Below are 7,202 nucleotides of genomic sequence, written 5' to 3' on the forward strand. Positions count from 1 at the left end.
ATGGGGAAAAGGGGGGAAATAATGTTAAGATACTTTGCTGTCTTTTGAATCTTGTTTTCCCTGGCATACCATTATAAAATAGACACTTGAGGGGGAGAGAAAAGAGTAGCCAGAAATATCAACATAGAAAGGCTGTAAGTCCATCTTCTGCCTTTAACTGATTGGAAAACCTAAAATGGGACTACAACACGTCCAGTGACGGAGGCTTCCTGTGGAGACTCTGCATTACATAAGACCATAAGTGAAATCCTGAGCTGCATCCAGAATCTTCTGAGGTGGGAAATTTCCACTTGAAAGGATAAGCAGACCAGCCTGGAGTGGCTAGAAGAACATACAATACTTTCTTGAAAGAAAGACCAACAGGACAAATACAAAACAATATAGTCAGTCAGACTGATTACTAAAAGAACAAGCAAGTTGCTCACCCATGAGACATCAAGGCAAGTGGTCGAGTCCCCTCGGAGCAAATCCCCTTCCAAGACTAAGACTCAATGGGAATACACGCTCTGATTGGTGACCACATTTGTCACCGATAAGGGGAAGTGGGGGAGAAGTGGCAATGAAGCTGCGAGCTAAGCCCTGCAACGTTCAATAGACTCCTGTGAACCCGGGTGGAGACCTGGTTGGCCAGCAGTGTGGTAAGACCTGGGGACTCTTGGTCCCACAGTAAGTGACATAGCCACAGAGGACTAGAATGGAGAGTTAAACGTCCAGCTGATAAGAAGAGAGGGCATATGCATAAGAACACCCAAACTTGCAGAAAATACCCACTTGACCTAGCTTCAATGACTGGATGATCACAGCTCAAATAGACTAGAAAAGAAGAAAAAAAAAAGAGTAATCTGATACAATTTGATAAACTTGACCTACACCTATGGATGCAGTAGCTCAAAAGAGGGAACAAATCTTTACAGCGAGGATTATTCCCACTCTCTCCATACACAGCGTAGACAGGGATGGGCAATTTGGACATTGGCTACCCAAAATCAGGGGGGCTACAAAGGCAAAAAGTGACTGGCTAACAAGCTTTCAAGCAGGAGCCTAGATCCAGAAGGCATGGAGGAAGGTAGAATCTCCACTGAGTAATATGCAATCTGTCTGGGCGGGGCTGATGAAAAGAGATGCAGATAGGTCGCTTGTGATATAATAGTAAATAATTGTTATCAGGACTGATTGTGAGGGTTGGAAATGTAAAGGTAGATGTTTTGTAGCAAAAGGAGGGGAGTGATTGACTTTGAAGTCTAGGAGCAGAGGTCCCTGGGACCATCAAGGGAGAAGAGGGGAAAGCGGGACCCTACCCAGAGAAGCAGTGATGCCAGAGATGGAGGCAAAGACGATGATGTGGAGAGATGGAGAAGCTGGGGACTTTAGATCCAGAGAGGGAGAGGGGCTTTGTGCTGATGACCACGGGGCAGGCTTGTATGGTATACCCCTTGGTTGGTTGGTGATGCATGGAGGGGATTGTAACCATGGCAATGAAATGATATACAATAAGATGAATGTAAGGCTAATGCTTCCCATTTAAACTATCACATAATTCACAATAAAACATTAAAAAAAAAAAAAAAAACCCCAAAAAAAGGGTACCAATAAATAGCATCGTGATAAATGGAGAGAAGATTGAAGCTGTTAAAGACTTCATTTTGTTTGGATCCACAATCAACACTCATGGAAACAGCAGCCAAGAAATCAAGTGATGTATTATTGTATTAGGCAAATGTGCTGCACAAGACCTCTTTAAAGTGTTTAAGAGCAAAGGTATCAGTTTGAGGACTAAAGTGTGTCTGACCCAAGCCATGGTATTTTCAGTTGCCTCATATGCATGTTAAAATAGGGTAATGAATAATAAAGACCTCAGAAGAATTGATGCATTTGAGTTATGGTGCTGGAGAAAAATATTGAAAGTACCATGAATTGGGTTAGGCATGCCCTCTATGAGATCGCGATGAGTCGGAACAGATTTGACAACAACTTAAAAAAGCGCTGGAGTCCTAGTGTGGTGCTGTGGGTCAATGTGTCAGACTGCAAAGCAGTTTGAACTGCAAGGTCAGCGGTTCAAGCTCACCAGTCGTTCCTGGGAAACTCTATACAGGGTCGCTATGGGTCAGGATAGACTTGATGGCAGTTATCAACATCAACAACAACAAAAGAAACAACAATACATATTCCACATTTCAAAGGAAATATCCCTTTAAATTTTAATCTTCATTTCCCTGGGGCCCTCCTTTCTCATGATAAAACCCAGACCTCAGAGATGCATAATCAGCAAAAAAGGGTCAATTCCAGATATTGCTACAACCTATAAGAGAAAACTGGCAATCTATAACTTCAATGCAATGACTGTCAAAAGTTAAACAGCTCTCTTTACAGAAATAGAAAAGCTAATCTTCAACGTTATATGGAATGGAAAAATGTCCCTAATTGCTAAAATCAAAGAGCAAAGTTGGAAGATATAAAAACATACAATACAGCTGAAGCAATCAAAACAGCTTGGTTTTGGTGTAACAATAGAAACAGAGATCAAAGGTATAAAATTCATAGTCCAGAAATAAACCCATATATCGGTGGTCAACTGAATTTGACGAGGATGCTAGGTCCATTTGATTGGTGGGGCAAGGGGTGGGAAATGTTTTTCCTCAGTAAATGGTGCGGGGCAAAATGAATTTTCACGTACGTGAAAATGAAACAGGATGCATGCATGTTATTATGGTGGTGTGCTGTGGACTCGGTTCTGATTTATAGCGACTCATAGCGACCCTGCATAGGGTTTCCGAGGCTGTAAATCTTTACAGGAGCAAAGAAAGGAGAAGAAAACCTCATCTTTCTCCCGTGGAACTGCTGGTAATTTTGAACTGTTGACCATGAAGCTAGCAGCCTGACTCATAAGCACTACACTACCAGAGCTCCTTTTACACTGGTAAAAATTCATAATGGATTAAAGACTTAAATGTACACACTAAAACTGTAAAATTCATAGACGAAGAAGCAGTGGTAATGTTTTCAGGCCCAGCTTTCATCAGTGGATTACCCAATATGATAGCAAAAACACAAAGAGCAAAAGACAATATACATGGGACCTCACAAAAATTAAAAGCTTTTATTCATCAGGACTTTACCAAAAAAGTGAAAAGACAAGCTACTGACTGGGCAAATATCTTTGGAAACCATATATACAACACGAATCTAATATCCAAAATATATATACATAGTTTCCACAATGTAACAATAAAAAGACAACCCAGTCATAAAACAGGCAAAACACTTGACTAGACATTTCACCAGCGGAGACATTCATATGGTCACTAAACATGAAAAGATGCTCATCATCACTAGTCATCAGAGAGATAGATGCAAATCAGAACCACAAGATAGCATTTCCCTTCCACTAGGATGGCTTATCTAGTCTGGATGTGGTATTGTAGAATAAGCATTGAACTGTAAGGTTAGTTTGAACTGCAAGATCTCCTGTTCAAACTCACCAGCCGCTCCTGGGAAACCATATACAAGGTTGCTATGAGTTGGAACCGACTTGACAGTGCTTAACAACATGACAATATGAGATCTAATTGACAACAGTTGCTTGAAAGACAAGATAAGAACATTAGGTGGCAGTGAATTTAGGTTAATAGGGAAGGAATGACTCAGAAAAAGAGGACGAGAATCATTACAGAATTTGAAAAATGTAATTAATGATACTAAATGGTTCATGTAGAAATGGTTGAATTGGTGTATATCCTCCACAACAATAACACAACACATAAAATGATATGCAAAACAAAACAAAATGGCAAAGCCAATTCGCTCATCCAAGACCATGGTCAAAGAGTTTCTTTTTTTCCAATTTAGCTGTCACAGCCATGAATTTCACTTTTGATAAACAGTCTTACCATGGCACCCACATGAAAGAAACTTGGGGAAGAAAGCAGCAAAAGGCAGCATCATCTGTGGTTCTAGCCCCGTGAGAAGCACTAACGGTTGGTCTCTCTGTACAATAGTTCTTTAAGTTAGGAAACGGTCACAGGGCCTACCATTTGCCATCAGAGTTTCACCTCTTTGCGTTTTGAATATTGTTCTCTCCTTCAGTACCTTTCTGGTATGACACTGTAGAATAAGCACTGAGCTGCTAACCACAAGGTTGGCAGTTCAAACCCACCAGCCGTTGCTCAGAAACCCTATACTAGGTCACTATGAGTCAGAACAGACTCGATGGCACTGAACAACAACAAAATAAAGGTACAATTATAGATTTAAGGATAACAGTTGCATGAAAGAATTAAATAGCACTTTGAAGGTTCCCATGGTCTTCAAATGAAAAGCATTACCATAGCGAATGTGGAAAGTTCCTTTTGTTCCCAGGTCATTTGTTGCTTTACCTGCCAAAGTTGGTTCATTGTTTTCCTTGAGTAATTGTTACCTAGAACTATGATAGGAATCATTAGGAGAAAGGGGTGTGATAATTAAAGAAGGAAGAGAAAGGGATCAAAGACCAACTTGTTCTACTTTTCAATTTTACCCTTGGTTGGATCAGACCCACAGACTGGAGAAGGTTTGGGTTCCTTCCCACTGCCAATTTTGCATTATTCACATCTCATGCATGCTTTGTGCACATGATAACAATACATCTCAGATTCCCCAAGATTCTTACAGAGCTTATGTTTATCATGCCAAGAACTTTCTGCTTTCTATGAAATGAGCTCTTTTACTTAGCATCTTGAATATTCATTTTTCTGAACTTTTTTTCTGTCAAATGAAGAACTGCTTTGAACATTATAGAAAATCTTTGTAGAGAACAGGACTGGGAGACAAACAGAGACAGCAGACATCTGTTGCTTTGCTATTTTTATGCAAGTTGGAAAGGCTGATTTTTTGTTTGCTTTATTACATTTGCTTTTGAATTCATACAAATGTCAAAAATAGTTTAAAAGTCCACTGCTAAATAATTTTTATTCCAATGTTTGTATCTTGTGACTAAAAACCATTGTAATTGTTCTTCCAGTACATAAATATCCAAATAAATATCAAAATTAGAATAATAATAGAGCATCTTATTCTTATTCAAATGAGAATATAATTCTCTAATACTTTCTAGAAATACAATTCTGCATTTGGTTTCATAACTAAATTAAAGCTAGATCAAATATTAGGAAATTAGGCCAAAAATTACTTTTCACTATTTCATAAATGTCTTAGAGAAAAAGAGTCTCCTATTCTGTTAATGTAGCGTAGTGGTTACGAATCGGGCTGCGAACCTTAAGGTCAGCGGTTCGAAACTACCAGCCGCTCTGCGGGAGAAAGATGAGGCTTTCTACTCCCATAAGGATTTACACCCTTGGAAACCCTGTACAGGGTCGTTATGGGTCGGAACCGACTCGACGGCACTTAACAACAACAACAACAACAACAACATTCTGTGAATGCGCTGGATTGCAAGGTCAGTTTGAACTGCAAAGTTTAAGTGCACCAGCCGCTCCTTAGAAACCCTACACAGGGTCGCTATGAGTCAGAACCTACTTGACGGCTCTTAACAACAACTCTGTTAAAGGAAAGCAAATAATTTATTGAAAGTACAGAAACATTCAAATGGGGAATCATAAACTTCACCATATGGAGATCATGAATCCAAGGGGCTGTTGTTTGATGGGGTAGATATAGGCTGGACTCAGGTGTTGCTTGTTAAATGTTCTGATCCATATGGTATTGCAATGCAACGTAAAGCACTTCCAAGCACATTCTTACAGACGTAAAGCTGTTCCTCCGTTCCTGATCTACTAACAGTCATATGTTACCTTCTCAGAAAGCAGGATCAAATGAAGTTCTAATCAGACCTTGTGCAAGCCTTTGTAGTTATGTTGTTGTTGTTAAGTGCGGTCGAGTCGGTTCTGACCCATAGTGACCCTGTATAGGGTTTCCAGGGAGCGGCTGGAGAGTTTGAACTGCTGACCTTGCAGTTCAAACCAATTTTGCAGTCTAGTGCTTTAATCCACAGCACCACACCAGGATTCCTTTGGGGTACCCCACATAGTCCCTTGAAGTCTATTATGCAATGTGCTTTGATAGCAATCTGCATCAAAAAACCTTTTAAAGAACATGCTGGTGATCTGCACACTGGAGCCTTCTGTCTTTTCTAACCCCTGGGCAAGCATTCCTTAGTTACAGTCTTGAAGTTATGGTTTTGGATCTTTGCACAGCTTAAGAACCTGTTGGGGCATCTGCCCTTGTCTACGGGGCAGAGCACCTGATTTTGCAAAATGGAGTAAAGAAAACCTCACTCTCACTAAAATGGGTACAGATTGGGTTACTTGAACGTTTGTCAGTATGGACAACGTCTCTCACAAATTTGGGTGCCCATCCGGGATTTTCTGCCTGCTTGGAGCGGCAGCCCTGGTGGAAAGGGAGACGAATCTCTCATTGGTTTTGGTGGCCTACTCTACAGGGTTGATTGCATCCCATTGAGAGCTAGAAAAAGACTGGAGACTGCTCAAAGGTGAACAGAATTAGCGAGAAGCGTGGAGGACTGAGAAGAGAGGAACCGCAGTGACCAGGCCAAGGCAGGAAAATTGGACTGTAAGTATTGCCCTGGTGATCAGGCATTTTCAGGGGTCATTGTGTGTCTGAGATGCATCGTGGATGTGAAGTGAGTCCCAATCCGGTCGGAGAAGGACCAAGTGAAATCTCGGGGTTGTATGCAAGAAATCTCCATGAGTACCCAAACATGGGGAAATTTTGGGAGGCTGAGTATGCAAGGGAACTCAGACACCAAGACCAAAAGAAAATGGGAAATGGAAATCTAGGCCTACGGAAGAAGGGAGCAGGAGAGACTCCCACAGACATTCTTACTGTCAGTCCTTTAGGGAGAATGTTGAGGGCTTGGGGGGACAGTCCCCTCACCTGGGAAAAAGATAAAAACATTGTTGTTTTATTTGGCCAAAAGAATGAATCCATTCACCATCTGTGTTCTGGCCTCAGTTCAGTTCCAATGAGGACTGGGTCTGCCCGGCCCGAGTCCTTCATGTAAACGATAGAACTCGGCCTAGGCTCTTTGTTGGTCAGTAGGGGGAGCAGAATCAGTTCTGAAGATGTTCTCCCTTAAAGGACCTTGTTGTTGTTGTGTGCCGTCGAGTCGGTTCCGACCCATAGCGACTCTGTACAGGGTTTCTGAGGCTGTAAATCTTTACGGGAGCAGAAAGCCTCATCTTTCTCTC

The sequence above is a fragment of the Chrysochloris asiatica genome, unplaced genomic scaffold (assembly GCF_000296735.1).
Source record: "Chrysochloris asiatica unplaced genomic scaffold, ChrAsi1.0 scaffold00005, whole genome shotgun sequence".
NCBI lineage: Eukaryota > Metazoa > Chordata > Mammalia > Afrosoricida > Chrysochloridae > Chrysochloris > Chrysochloris asiatica.